We start from the raw sequence: 16317 nt of genomic DNA, 5'->3' as shown, positions 1-16317 counted from the left end.
CAAGGGACTGTCAAAGTTTGGTCCTCCTGTTAGGGTGGATGCTACCTCTTGATTTACAGTAAGAGTCAATGGAAAAAATTGGTGGAATCTATCCAGGATTTATAAAGTTCCAATGAAGGTTGTTTTGCAACTGGGTCTTTAGACGAGCAGCACTGTTTAGTCTGATTCTGTTCCAAAAACTGCTCAAACTTCTCAGGTCGGGAAATCCTTTTTGAGATATGTTCCTCCACGGAGGAGTGGTAGGATGAGTGTCCCACCAAAATGTTTAAATCTGTTAACTATTCTATTTTTGTAATGCTTTTAGTCTTCATTATTTTTATGCTTTTATGGATGCCTTCTTCATTTTATCTTCCTTACTTTCTGTTTTCTAGAAGGTACTCTCTCTGCCTTCTTCACTTTTTGTTCTTTGGTGTATTTTCTCTTATTTTCCTCCTCTGTGTCTTTATTTCCCTCTACCATTGTTTGTTCTCTCTTCCTTTGTGTATTTATGGAAAGAGAGGAGATGTTGTAGTTGTTTCTCATTACCATGCTGTTCTTCCAGTCTCCTATTCTTATGATGTCACTCTCATGACAAAGGAATGCTATGGTTTGAATCCCAGGAGGTTGTCAGTTCCTGGAAGCTGTGGAGACGAACAGTCAATAAAGTACATGCTCTTACACTGACCTGTCTGGTGTAAACACTACAAATTCCTGCTGAGATTTAGAAACCTCTTTGCAGCCTATGGTACCCAGAGTTGTATGTCACACTAAAGTGTCCTTTGAGTCGGTGCACACAGTAGAAATCTTCTCTTTTCTTTGGCCAGGATGCAGGCTCAGATGAGCAGAAAAGGTTAGGGTAAGTCAAGATGGTTTTACTGTTGGTAGGTGGCAGCATTCGACTATTTGATACACAGTGCATGCAGCATAACTGGTAATAAGGAAACGTTCAGTATTCCTGAGAAATGATTCATTCACAAAATATGTTACCTCGCAGTCAATAACTGGTAAACAAGTCAAATCAATGCAATGTTTAGTAACCTGTGCAGTAGTAAGGACACAGTCCTGAGGATCTCCGTCCTCACTAGTGCGCCTTAGAGAAGCAGTGGTAAGGCAGAACTGGGAACCAGCTTATCAGTATTCATATTGGAACCATTGAGCTGTGGAGAAGGGCTGGGTTTTCATGGTGAGGAGGAGCACAACCACAGAATGTGGTGCATTAACAGTTAAAGGGAATCTCAACATAGTATATTCAGATGCTTTAACAAGATTTGCAGCTACCGCCACAGATCATAAACATGGTGGGAGACCAGCCACGACTGGGTCCAGCAGAGAAGAATAACGAGCCATGGGCTGTTTCTGATCTCCATGCCTCTGTACTAGCACTCCAAGTGAAGGACTGGGTTCTTTAAGACCCAGCGGTGCCAGGGCACAACACCTGAAACCTTCGTGGGTAACCTGCTCCGGCGTACAAATCACAGAGACACGGGACACTTCCTTCGGCGTCAAAGATTCAAGGTTTATTTGCTGCAGGGAACACAGAAGTCACAACAAGTACACCACGTGCAACTTGGGGAGACTGCTTCAAATTGGTTCTGTGGATCGCTCCTTTTATACAGTTTTTACCCATAAGACAACATGGTACACAAAGGTTTACAACTCAGTTCCCACCATCATCCCCCAGAGGGGTCGCTTTGGTCACTTTGAAACACATGAGGTCCGGAACATTAGTGCGGAAACATTTGGCGGTTCCCAACTGTAAAAACCCATCTTCCCACCATTAGCAAATTCCAATCAGCAGTAAAACAGATTGAAATAGGAACAAAGACAGGTGCAGAGGAAGACGGAGACAGTGGGAAGATCGGAAAGGGTGTAAAAGGGGAGGTATCGGGAAACACGAGATACAGGCATCAAAGGGACGTGCCTAATGAGATGCACGGCTGAGACAATAAGTCCGTGCGGCAAGATGAGCCTTGGGCGGCACCATCTGCCTTACAGTAACATCCCCCTTGTCATAAAGACACTTACAAAGGACATGTGTCTTCCGCAAATATCTTGGGGGTCCCAGGGTCGCGAAGCGGACAGCGTCCGTTCGCTGGCTACTTGAGGGCAAGAGACAAAATGGATGCCGTATCTAAGATGGAACCCGTGGGTACAGATGAAAAACCCACATAACAAACGAACGGTTTAAGTTAGCACAGCGAAACTGCGCACACTTACTAAACTCGTCATTTGCGGTTCATAGATACCAGACTCGACCATATTCGTGCGAGTCGAAAGCACCACTTACAATTGTCACGGAACCTCAGACGCTCCTTTTGCCCTCATGTAGGCAAGCACTAGTCGGAATCATATTCGATATTCATCAAACCATCGAGATGTTGCTGTAGCATAGCTCTGTCCAATCGAGTCCCCTTGGTAACAGGTGGTTGTCTTATACACGTTGTAGCACAGAGGCCACATAAGGCAGGACCACACTGCACACAAAGGCAACACGTGAACAGGAACACTACAACGACTCCGATGATCATCAGAATCTTCCAACCCCAAGTCGACATCAGGCCCCAAAACCATCCAAGTAGCGTCCAATCCCCTACATCCACGTGTATGGATTCGGAGATCTTATGCAACCTCGAGATGGCTTGATAGACAGTAGGAGCATTATCTGGAATAAAAATGCAGCAGCTCGAATGGATCACCTTACATACCCCACCTCGATCTGCTAAGATGACATCTAAAACCATACGGTTTTGTAACGTCATAAGTCTCTCCGCCTGAAGTTCTGAGGTGATATTACCAAGGGCACTGGCAGTAATATTAGCTGTTGATTCTACCACTCGAGTCAACTGTCTCAGGTTCCTACTATTAACCATAGGTCCCCAAAACGGGAGGAAACCCTTGAAAAAGTCTCCTACCTCTTGACCGGCAGTATCCTCTTCGCTAATTACGCCTCTCACAACTCTAGTCTTGTGATAATCGGCATCTACAGTGAACGTCGGAGGCAACAGATTTGCAATGAAGCATGAGCCCATGAAGTCGGCGGGCAACCATGCATGTGCACGATCATAGCAGATAAAGTATGTACCCTTGGCAGCCAGGAACACAGGGGACGAGGACATTGGCAGAATGTAATTTTCAGTGCAAGCACTTGCTCCAAGTCGGGCTTGCGATCGTCGGCCACGACCCATGAGACAAAAATTACCAGTGTGGGGTACGACCCATATCGGAGGCGAGCTTTTAAGCTGCTTTTCGCTAGTGAACGCACTATATTCACCTCTACTTAGGACCCTATAGGCTTGTATCTCTTCTTCAGGAATAAGCGAGGGATCATAGATATCACTATCTAAATCCTCTATTGCTATCGACAAAGGTTTTTGATACGAGGTAGGACCAGAGTAGGGGGAACGTGGTTCTCGAATGGGGTGGAAACCCAGTGCGCTTCGAAACATTGTTTGAAATGCTCGAGCTGACCCTTGGGAACTATACGGTAACACCAGATATGGAATTCCCTTATCCGTAGTATGTGGCATCAACCCACACACCCAACAATTAGTAGTGTTAACCACTAACTGATGCTGATGAAGGAGCTGAATAAAGGAATTGTTGCGGAATTCTACACGTCTAGCCTGCTCGTGTTCCGGTAACATATGAAAGGAATGGGGAGAAACAGTAGAGGTAAGTTTAGGGTCAGGAGTAGGAGTAGGTGTAGCAGAAGGTAAGAAGTAAGACATCGTGTAATACACCCCACCCGCCAATAATGCTGAAACAGTCAAAAACAATACAAACAGTTGGAATATGAAACATTTGGTACGACTGAGTTGCTGCAGCTTGAATCGATGAACCTGAGCTCCCTCCACATCATTCAGCTTCGAGAATGCCATTCCCTACGACCGTCCGCAACGTTTCTTGACGCACTTCGTTCTGTGTAGCAATAGTCAATCCCTAGGAGTTCCCAGGAACCGACGGCCTTTAACCTAGCGTCAAGACCTACTATCCAGAAGGAAGTACGCGCGCGGCCCTACGGCCTTTAATGCACAATATGTATATGTGCAAAAACAAAGTCTCTCAACTGTGGAAGCAAAAAGTACAAGGAATGAAGCTCAATATATATATATACAAGAATATTTACAGTAATACGAAGGTTCAAAACTGATCATGGAAAATGGGATTATGCAGTTGTCAATACAACAAAACCGAATCTTTTATTTGTCCTTAGTGCGAGATCGCAAAAAGTATCGGGTTTTCCAAAGACGTGTCTGCTCGTCAAACAAAGGATCCGTTGAAGAGACAGCGTCCTGCTGATCAGTTGAGTATTCTGGTCTTGAGTCTTTCGATGTTAATTGTTCAACAGTGTCTTTCTGCTGCGCTGGGGATTCTCCAACAGGCTGTGCGTCGCTAAAAGGTACAAACGCCGGCAATGTTTCTGTTTCCGTTGACGCAATGCCTCTCCTTACCCACGGGTCTGCCGGCAAAGGAATAGGGACTCGTTTAGTGTGGGTGGCATGCACCCAATTCTTACGTCCCTCGAGACGAACGGCAGTCCTCGTGGCCAGGAGCACTTGATAGGGTCTGGTGAACCTCGGGTCTAGGTTATTTTTGCGTGAAAAATTTCTCGTCACCACCCAGTCTCCGGGCTGGAGCTGGTGGCCTGGACCCTCCGTCTGCGTCGGCAGTGCGTCGTAAACCTGTTGGTGAATTAACCTCAGTTTAGCAGTCAAGTCATGTAGATAATCGATCAACATTGGGTACTCAAGATCAGAAAACATTCCTGGTCTAGGAACCCCCCACACATTCGCAGGACGGCCGAACACTATTTCATAGGGACTAAGCCCTACTCGGGAGTGTACAGTCGCCCTAGTTGACAGTAATGCTAAAGGTAAAGCGTCAGGCCACGAAAGACCAGTCGTAGCCTGAATCTTCGCTAGTTTTAGTTTAAGGGTGCCGTTGTACCCTTCAACCAAACCAGCTGACTGGGGATGATTGGCGCTATGGAATTTCTGATTAATTCCAAGGCCCTTACACACACTCTTCATCACACTACCCACAAACTCACTTCCGTTATCCGACCACACGACTCTAGGCATTCCATACCGAGGAAAATATTCCTTCAGTAGGATCTTTGCAGTAGACAAAGCAGTATTGTCTTTGAGAGGATAGGCCTCGATCCATCGAGAGAATGCGCAAACCACAACTAAAACGTATTTCAGGTTGTTGCATCTCTCCATATGGATGAAGTCCAATTGAATCACCTCAAAGGGATACGAAGGGGGAGCAAAACTGCCAGGAGGAGTTGGGGTTCCTTTGCCAGGATTGTACATCATGCACACCATACAATTCTTCACCAAACGTTCAGCACATTTCGTGGTACCATCATTCTTCCATACCGGAAACAACAATTTACAAATACCTTTCACGCTGATATGTGCTAACCCATGCGCCATTGTCACAACGGCCAGCACATACGCATCAGGCAACAACCATCTTTTCTGATCCGACAAATCAATCCAACAACCATTCGCATCCAACTTTCCCGTACTTTCTTTCCACTTCGCCTTTTCAGTCTCGGTGGCCTCATTCTGAATTTCTTTCACACTTTCGATAGTGTCCTCACACATGCTCGATTCTGTAGGCCACCTAACCGAACTCGTTACACAAAAGGGGGGTTGAACCCATGCAGTCGCGGGGACCTGGGCGCTATGTAGTATGTGTGGAGAGGGGTCCCCGCAAGGAGGAAGTGTTATGTACACCATACACTAGAAATTATTACTTTATCAATTCTATGGACAAAGAATCAAAATTACTCAATAGAGGTATTGTAGTTTATTTACCAATACCCAGTACCATACAATTAACAATACATTCATAATTCAATTTTAGGAAAGTTTTTAGGAAAACCCCAAAAGTCGGGGGAGAGGAGGGAAGGGAAGTGAGGGAAGGGGTGTGCTCAAGGCAGGGTAAAGTCAAAAAGACATAGCGTGATTACAATAGATATAATCGTGAATGATAAACATATGAATCAAAACAAATTTGACACAATCGCCTGAAGAATTAAGGCATTCAGTAACGAGTTAATGCAAAAAGACCTTCAACGGTCACACATGAGCATTAGTATTATTTAAAGGACAAATGCCGGAGGTCTTTGTAGGTAGAAAAGAGCCGTCGACGTTTCGACCCCTGGCCGTAGGCTAAGTTAGGTCCTTTAACGGGGTCTTCATCAGGACAGAAAGGACGAGAGAGGGAAGGGGGGGCAGTAGTATCTGTGAAGTTAAAACACTAGATCAGAGCACTATTAATGAAGCCATCATTCATGTGCACAGAGTAAACGCGATTTACCATGGGCTTAGGGCCAAAGCAGCCTCTAAGTGTGGAAGAAATTATAGTAAGAACAGCCAAAATCTTGTTCATACTCATGTGATATAAATTCACTAGAACACAGAGGAGGGGAAAAGGGACTAACAGATGAACAATTAGACTTGTCAGAGATAATAAAAACACACTCACTTAATTAGTCTACCAATCAGCCGATTGGTGAGAATTCCTAGTGTCAACCCAAACTGTAGTCAACTATTGGGTGAGATTTCTTGGAACACGTAGTTTCAATGAACTGCAAGTGGAACGTTGCAATTAGTGATAAATCTACAAAATTAGCGTTGATATTTACTCCTAGAGGCATGTGGACTTACTTAAAAGAAAGAAAAAAAGAAAATAAGTGGCCTTATTCGTCACCATGGATATGTATCTTGGGCGCTTGCTTCTTATTCAAGCTCTCATTACTAAAGAAGAGAAAAAGCACAGGTTGCAACGGGCCACATGGAAGTTTACCCCGCCATAGTGCCACAAGGGTGAGAAATCACGCCTAATTACATACCATTCATGATCGTCTGTGACAATCCTTCTGTTGTCTTCGGGATGTACTAAGGGATCAGGGTTAATCAAGAAGCGGAACGGTTTCAGGAAAAAGGACGCCTGTCGACTGTGCCTGGGGAAATTCAGAGATATCCATTTAAAACCCAGGAAATGATTTAAAACGGCGTTAATGGTAAGAGATAAAGCCACACTTACACGCCGTAGCAATGATCCGTGCAGCAACACCTTACTCCGGGTGATTTAGCAGGGTCGATTCTGGGGTCTTGTTTGTCGGGAAAACACCGTCCTACGGAAAATTAAGGGTGACGGATATCAGAGTCAGACGTGACCCTGCACTGATCAGTGCATATCCAATTGTAGAACGCACAGTGGTTCACGTAGGGCGTAGATTACCTGTGGGTGCAGGAGCTAGCCACCGCCGTCCGTGTACATCCCGCGGAACTCCGCAAATATGCTTCGCGGAGTTTAGGGGAGGAGTCTACAGGTAAACGACTTATGGGACATAGAAGAGTTACTTCTAAAAGTTGCGCAATCGGAAAGTTTGCTGTTTAAGGAAGACCGGATCATAGGGCTTGCGCAATCAGAAATTCTTTGTTTACCCACAGAAATTGCTTGTTAGTTTTTTTGAAAAAGTGATTATGTCATAAATACTCGCGCACCTCTGCAACACGAGGGTGTAGGCGAGCAAGACGAAAAACATTATTCAAAAACATTCAGCAAAACCTTGAGTTATTACATTTGGACAAAACAGTGACATGGGGAAAACGGCAAATCGTGTCACTGTTTTGTCCAAATGTAATAACTCAAGGTTTTGCTGAATGTTTTTGAATAATGTTTTTCGTCTTGCTCGCCTAGTCCTTAAACAGCAAACTTTCCGATTGCGCAACTTTTAGAAGTAACTCTTCTATGTCCCATAAGTCGTTTACCTGTAGACTCCTCCCCTAAACTCCGCGAAGCATATTTGCGGAGTTCCGCGGGATGTACACGGACGGCGGTGGCTAGCTCCTGCACCCACAGGTAATCTACGCCCTACGTGAACCACTGTGCGTTCTACAATTGGATATGCACTGATCAGTGCAGGGTCACGTCTGACTCTGATATCCGTCACCCTTAATTTTCCGTAGGACGGTGTTTTCCCGACAAACAAGACCCCAGAATCGACCCTGCTAAATCACCCGGAGTAAGGTGTTGCTGCACGGATCATTGCTACGGCGTGTAAGTGTGGCTTTATCTCTTACCATTAACGCCGTTTTAAATCATTTCCTGGGTTTTAAATGGATATCTCTGAATTTCCCCAGGCACAGTCGACAGGCGTCCTTTTTCCTGAAACCGTTCCGCTTCTTGATTAACCCTGATCCCTTAGTACATCCCGAAGACAACAGAAGGATTGTCACAGACGATCATGAATGGTATGTAATTAGGCGTGATTTCTCACCCTTGTGGCACTATGGCGGGGTAAACTTCCATGTGGCCCGTTGCAACCTGTGCTTTTTCTCTTCTTTAGTAATGAGAGCTTGAATAAGAAGCAAGCGCCCAAGATACATATCCATGGTGACGAATAAGGCCACTTATTTTCTTTTTTTCTTTCTTTTAAGTAAGTCCACATGCCTCTAGGAGTAAATATCAACGCTAATTTTGTAGATTTATCACTAATTGCAACGTTCCACTTGCAGTTCATTGAAACTACGTGTTCCAAGAAATCTCACCCAATAGTTGACTACAGTTTGGGTTGACACTAGGAATTCTCACCAATCGGCTGATTGGTAGACTAATTAAGTGAGTGTGTTTTTATTATCTCTGACAAGTCTAATTGTTCATCTGTTAGTCCCTTTTCCCCTCCTCTGTGTTCTAGTGAATTTATATCACATGAGTATGAACAAGATTTTGGCTGTTCTTACTATAATTTCTTCCACACTTAGAGGCTGCTTTGGCCCTAAGCCCATGGTAAATCGCGTTTACTCTGTGCACATGAATGATGGCTTCATTAATAGTGCTCTGATCTAGTGTTTTAACTTCACAGATACTACTGCCCCCCCTTCCCTCTCTCGTCCTTTCTGTCCTGATGAAGACCCCGTTAAAGGACCTAACTTAGCCTACGGCCAGGGGTCGAAACGTCGACGGCTCTTTTCTACCTACAAAGACCTCCGGCATTTGTCCTTTAAATAATACTAATGCTCATGTGTGACCGTTGAAGGTCTTTTTGCATTAACTCGTTACTGAATGCCTTAATTCTTCAGGCGATTGTGTCAAATTTGTTTTGATTCATATGTTTATCATTCACGATTATATCTATTGTAATCACGCTATGTCTTTTTGACTTTACCCTGCCTTGAGCACACCCCTTCCCTCACTTCCCTTCCCTCCTCTCCCCCGACTTTTGGGGTTTTCCTAAAAACTTTCCTAAAATTGAATTATGAATGTATTGTTAATTGTATGGTACTGGGTATTGGTAAATAAACTACAATACCTCTATTGAGTAATTTTGATTCTTTGTCCATAGAATTGATAAAGTAATAATTTCTAGTGTATGGTGTACATAACACTTCCTCCTTGCGGGGACCCCTCTCCACACATACTACCTAACCGAACTCGTCACATACATTCGAGTGCTAAGGTTCCGGGCAGTCTCCTTAGCGATCTCGTCTGCAAACGCATTACCACGACCAACATCATCCGTCACCTTACGATGCGCACTACATTTAACAATCGCTACTTGCTTAGGCAACGTCAATGCATCCAAAAGATCATTCACAAGCTGGCCATGCTGAATCTTCGTACCATGCGACGTCAAGAAACCTCTCTCTCTCCACAATCGTCCAAAGCTGTGAGCAACTCCAAACGCATATTGGCTATCAGTAAACACATTCACACGTTTCCCTTTCGCTAACACACATGCTCTAGTAAGAGCAATCAATTCTGCAGCTTGGGCAGAATTCTGATTCAACCTTGCAGTCTCAACAACCGTATTCAACGTCACAACAGCATAAGCAGTAGTCACATCGCCATTCGGCAACTTAAAACATGACCCATCCACATACAGGGTGCCATCCGGATCTTCCAATGGGGTGTTTTTAAGGTCCACTCGACCTTTTGTTTCCTCTTCAGTCCTCAAGTAGCAATCATGTTCTGCTACTTCATCTGACTCTGTGCTAATTGGTAACAAAGTTGCCGGGTTCAGAACATTACAACGTTTTATCTGAATATGACTTGCCAATAGCGTCAACTCGTACCCAGACAACCTCGCACTCGTCAAGTGCTGAGTTTTCGTTCGATTCAAAAGGGTATCGACTGCATGCGGAACCATCACCGTAAGCATATTATCCATGACCAATCCTGCTGATTGTCGGATGGAGACCGCAGCTGCCGCAGTTGCTCTCAAACAACTCGGCAATGCTCTAGCTACTGGGTCCAAGGTCGAGGAAAAATATGCGCATGGACGCTGCTTACCACCAAAAGGTTGCGTCAAGACACTCAAAGCACAACCTTCTCTCTCGTGAACATATAATGTAAACGGCTTACTGTAGTCAGGAGTACCTAACACAGGAGCCGAACACAATGAATCACGCAGTTCAGAAAAACTTTTCTGACATTCTTCCGTCCATGGTAAAGGAGTTGTAACATCCTTGCACGTAAGAGCCACCAATGGTTTCGCTAGCAATGAAAAATTAGGAATCCATTGCCTGCAGTACGACGTGATACCTAGAAAGGCACGCACATCTCTTTGGGTTGTTGGCACAGTCATTCGTGCAATCGCTGCAATTCTCTCTGGGGTCAACCTCCTTCCCTCCTTTGACAATAAGTGACCTAGATAGGTTACTTCTTGACAACAATATTGGAGTTTAGTAGGTGACACCTTGTGATTCAACTCACAGAGATGTTGCAGCAACGACACCGTAGCAATTTTGCAAATGTCCTGAGTATCGGCAGCTACCAATAAGTCGTCGACGTATTGGATTAAGGCCGCACCGACCGGCAATTGAAACGCATCCAGTTGACCCTTCAAGGCTTGACTGTAAATCGATGGACTTTCACAGTAGCCCTGAGGAGCGCGTTTGAACCGGAAGCTACGTCCACCGAGAGAGAAACCGAAAAGGTCCCTGCTCTCTTCGGCAATCGGGATGCTGAAAAACGCATTTTTCAAATCAATCACCGAAAACCACGATGCAGAAGCCGGAATCAGAGTCAGTAGCGCCGTGATATCAGGCACAACAGGGAATTGAGGAACCACAATTTTATTCACCTCCCGTAAATCGATAACAAAACGATAAACAGGTGGTTTTGAAGGATCAGTACGTTTAAGAATAGGCAGCACAGGGCTGTTGCACACGTTTCCCCGAGTCTCTTCAATAACATCTTTCTCGATCAGATCATAAATGATCGCCAACAGTGCTCGCTCACCATCAAGGGATATACGATATTGGGGAATACGTGGCAAACGCACATTAGATTTCAACTGAACAACATAGGGCGAGATATCAAGTAGGCCCACGTCATTCGGACCCGTTGCCCACAAAGACGCAGGAAGAGAACTCAATTCCGGTGGGAGCTTGTCGAGAGACAAGTACATGGGAGAGACAACCCTTTCTCCTAACGTAAGCTTTACACCCGCAGGAGAACAATACAAAGTTGCGTACAAACGTTTAAGCAAATCCAGGCCCAAAAGATTTTCACCACAACCTGTGGTTAGACTCAATGGAGCTTCTAGCTCACGTGGCCCAATTTTAAGGGGCAAAGGGCGCGAAACTGGATTGCTAACGGGGGCGCCAGAGAATCCTACGGAAACATTTGTTAAGCCAGACAAAGGTGCGCCAGGGAGTTTCGAATGCTGAATAGAACTTTTCGCTGCACCAGTGTCCAACAGAAAAGGCTCAACGACGCCCGATGTAGCAACTGCGACGTAAGGCCCTCTCTGATCAACCGGAACTGATACCACTCCCTCTCCTTGTCTTTGGCTGTCCTAGTAATTACTGTCGTCAGTTCCCTGATCGACGTAATAATCGTCTACATTGTACTGCGCAGATCGCCCTTGCGACGATCCACGTTGATCAAAACAATTATTATTATTAGATGAGTTATCAGAACGATCATTCTGAGTACCACGACCTCTACCACGTGATGCCTGCTGCGAACCACCACGACCTCCTTTAGATGAGTTACCACTATTACGTTCATTCAAAACAGGGCAATTGAATTTAATATGTCCCTCCTGTCTACAATAAGCACATTGATTGTACCCCAACGATGATCTTTGGGAGGAGGAATCATTACGTGGCTGCGATCGATTCGATTGCGACTGCGATCTATTCTGTTGGGGTGCATTCTGATTTGAACGCGGAGGATATGCTTGTTGAAGCAACACTTTAGTTTTTAGCTCTTTCGTCTTTTTATCAGCACGGTCGTTCTCTTCTTTCTCTCTATTCTCATAATATTGCGCTGTAGCCAATATCTGAGCTGAAGTGGAAACGGCCCATGCACTTTCCGAATTCTTTAATTTATTGCTCAAATCGGGCAATAAGTTTGAAACAAATTTATCCACAAACAATCGCTGACCACCCTCGGTACCCATATCCTGTCCGCTATGGTCAATGAATGCTTCCTCGAACCTCGTAAAGAAGTCGGAAACACTCTCATCTTTCTTTTGCTTGCAAGCTGACAATTTATCCCAATTTACCCTCATAGCTGGCATAAGAGTCTTCATTAATGTTATTATTCTTTGAGGGAGATCAATAATCAACTGGTCGGGTTTAGTAGCAGCCACTTGTCCAGCATCTGCCGCTACAATGGCAGCCCAAGCACCACCTAATTCATTCGGATGATTTTCATGACGAATCTTAGCCCATACCGGTTGCGGTACAACATTGCCGAACAACATGTCGATATCGGCAAGATTCATTACCGTAGCATCCACGAGCTGCGATAATTCTTTATAATATCCTGTAGGATTTTTGCGAGGGTCAGGCAAAGATTGCTTCACCTGTAACACTTCCAAGCGTTTCCATGGGAGATGTATCCATACTCTCTGGAAATGCGCCAATGTCGGAGGTTGAGCATTAGGATTGGCTGGTATCCAAACCGGTGGAACTTCACGCATGGGATATTGGCCAGGCTCGTCTGGCGATGGTTCAACATCCTCGACAAACAATGCATGAGGTATCGGAGCGGGGCAAAAAGACAGCAACCGCTCAATAGCACGTCGAACGTTAGTATCTACTATCAGTCCATTTGCGAACTGAAGCTGAAGCTCAGACAGGGCGGTCAGCACCTCGTCAGGCGCATCGGCCACTATCTGATCATGAAGGAACTTGCACATTTCATTAAACACATATCTCTGGGTTGGTATATTGAACTGACAGAACGTTTCAAGGACAACACGGGGTGGATTTCTAAGAGGGTTTACCATCCAACCCATCGCCATATTATATAGCGCAACACGTTCTCTGTTTCCAGGAAGCTGACTACGTCTCTGAGGACCATCAGAACCAGCGGACCCATGAACAGGCCCGAGCGAATGAAAGAAGCTAGCCGCAAGGGGAGAATTACGAGAACGAGTAGAAGGAGAAGCGTACGATACAGGACTAACAAGAGAAGGAGTAGAAACAGTAGAAACAGCAGGAGTTAACAAAACAGGAGCAGTAGCAGCAGCAGGAGTATGTGGAAGTGGAGGAGCAGTAGGGACAGAAACAGGCAAAGGAGCAGGAACAGTCGGAAGAACGGGTGCAGGTTGAGGAACAGGCTGAGGAACAGGCGGAAGAAGAATAGGCGGAAGAATAGGTACGGCAGGAACCACAGGAGCTGCAGCTGTGGTACCCTGTACGTACGGAGGTGGCGACTTCATGAGATAAGACATTAAAGGATCCTCAACTGGCTCTTCCTTCTTTTCCGACTCCGTAGGCAAAGCAGGATAACATTTATCTACAGTCATACTCTGTAGTCTGTCAAACACTTCCTTATCCTTAACCTCCTTATCATGCTGAAATTGCTCTGCTTTCTTTACTATAGTAGCAACATTATCTCGCTGAGTACGTTTAGTCTGTCTGATTTCTTTCTGTCGGGCTTCTTTGCGCCACAACCGAAAGGCATCAAACATGGCCGGCCTTGATTTTCGTTCGAACAATTTAATCTCTAGATTATCTAAGATCGGGGCCTCGAAGCTACCATGAGGTGGCCAACGAAGGTCGCCGTCCTTCTTTGTATATTTAATCCAATAATCATTAAAGGTAATCGGACCTAGTCCATGTTTACTATATAGTTCATAAGTGGGAGTTCCAACCGGAGGTATCGGACACGAGTCCTCCAGTCGGGAATCCATACCACAAGGTCTGAAACAACTAAACAAAGTACTACGACCAGGCATCTTGCACACTAGCCGAGTTTCACAAACTTCAAGGGTTACGGGATTTACCAAGTCCCAGCAAAGAACAAAACCCTCGGTTTTTGGCGGCTGCAGTCGTCAAACAACACAACAAAGTACGCTAGCAAAGTGTCACCGACAAAAACACTCACACAGCGTTAACAACAAAAACACTCGCTAAAGTGTCAACAACCAAGAACTCTGGGAGCGACCCACAAATACTTAACTCAAAGATCAATGGCGTCACCAGGAAGGCCCGTCTATCGTCTCGCTATACCAAGGTCTACGCCAGGCGCCAAAACAGGTCTACAGTCAGGGCAGCAGTCCGTCGCAGCGTCCGGAGGCGGGAATCTTCGCGGGAAAAGTCTTCGGGCCACTTATTTCGACAACAGGATCGATGAAGCGGAGTGCACCTTCCCTCGGAGATTTCACACGAAGTTCCTCACGATCGTCGGGCTTGGACCGGTACCACTGATGCAGCCCCACGTTGGGCGCCAACTGAAGGACTGGGTTCTTTAAGACCCAGCGGTGCCAGGGCACAACACCTGAAACCTTCGTGGGTAACCTGCTCCGGCGTACAAATCACAGAGACACGGGACACTTCCTTCGGCGTCAAAGATTCAAGGTTTATTTGCTGCAGGGAACACAGAAGTCACAACAAGTACACCACGTGCAACTTGGGGAGACTGCTTCAAATTGGTTCTGTGGATCGCTCCTTTTATACAGTTTTTACCCATAAGACAACATGGTACACAAAGGTTTACAACTCAGTTCCCACCATCATCCCCCAGAGGGGTCGCTTTGGTCACTTTGAAACACATGAGGTCCGGAACATTAGTGCGGAAACATTTGGCGGTTCCCAACTGTAAAAACCCATCTTCCCACCATTAGCAAATTCCAATCAGCAGTAAAACAGATTGAAATAGGAACAAAGACAGGTGCAGAGGAAGACGGAGACAGTGGGAAGATCGGAAAGGGTGTAAAAGGGGAGGTATCGGGAAACACGAGATACAGGCATCAAAGGGACGTGCCTAATGAGATGCACGGCTGAGACAATAAGTCCGTGAGGCAAGATGAGCCTTGGGCGGCACCATCTGCCTTACAGTAACATCCCCCTTGTCATAAAGACACTTACAAAGGACATGTGTCTTCCGCAAATATCTTGGGGGTCCCAGGGTCGCGAAGCGGACAGCGTCCGTTCGCTGGCTACTTGAGGGCAAGAGACAAAATGGATGCCGTATCTAAGATGGAACCCGTGGGTACAGATGAAAAACCCACATAACAAACGAACGGTTTAAGTTAGCACAGCGAAACTGCGCACACTTACTAAACTCGTCATTTGCGGTTCATAGATACCAGACTCGACCATATTCGTGCGAGTCGAAAGCACCACTTACAATTGTCACGGAACCTCACAAGTGCAAATCCAGTGTGCCCCGGACAGTGCAATGTAAAAGGTTTGGCATGATCTGGGAGTCCTAAAGCAGATGCAGAAGTCAAAGCTTGTTTAATTTTCACAAATGCATTTTCGGCTTTACTGGATCACAGCAAAGATTCAGGGGTGTCTGTTGTAACGCACTCTTGAAAACACTTCACCATTTCAATGTAGCCGAGAAACCACTGTGAGAAGTTGGCCCGATATGCAACGTTCGCTATTCTAGCGACCGCTATGTATCGTTCCAACGACCCTTATGGTGTTTGGTTGTAAGTCAACCTATAGACCAGCTATCCTAGTAGCGTGGATACGAGCAGTCTAAGGCTAAAGACTCGAGAGGGCGTGTTAAGCCAGCTGTTTACCACACATGTACCCCTTGAACACCCAGTGAAAGGACACCACACAAGTGTTATGAAAATAAACAGGATATTTATTAAGAATCACAACAGCCCTGTACTCTTTATGAGGACAGGGTACTAAGCACAAACCAAATCTCTTTAGCAAATACTTCAAGTGCACAATTAAAACAAGTGTCCGAGGACACGGAAAGGTTAAGGTCTCGGGCGGACCCGATAAGGCAAGTCGGAAGCGAGGGACTCTGGACCCTAGAGTAAGGAGGCTATGCAGGCACCGAAATGCCGAGTTACCTAGCCACGAGGGCTGCGGCTGCACAAGTCTTACAGGCGTC

Source organism: Lissotriton vulgaris, unplaced genomic scaffold, assembly GCF_964263255.1.
Source record: "Lissotriton vulgaris unplaced genomic scaffold, aLisVul1.2 SCAFFOLD_1472, whole genome shotgun sequence".
Lineage (NCBI taxonomy): Eukaryota > Metazoa > Chordata > Amphibia > Caudata > Salamandridae > Lissotriton > Lissotriton vulgaris.
Note: the sequence above shows the minus strand (reverse complement) of the source record.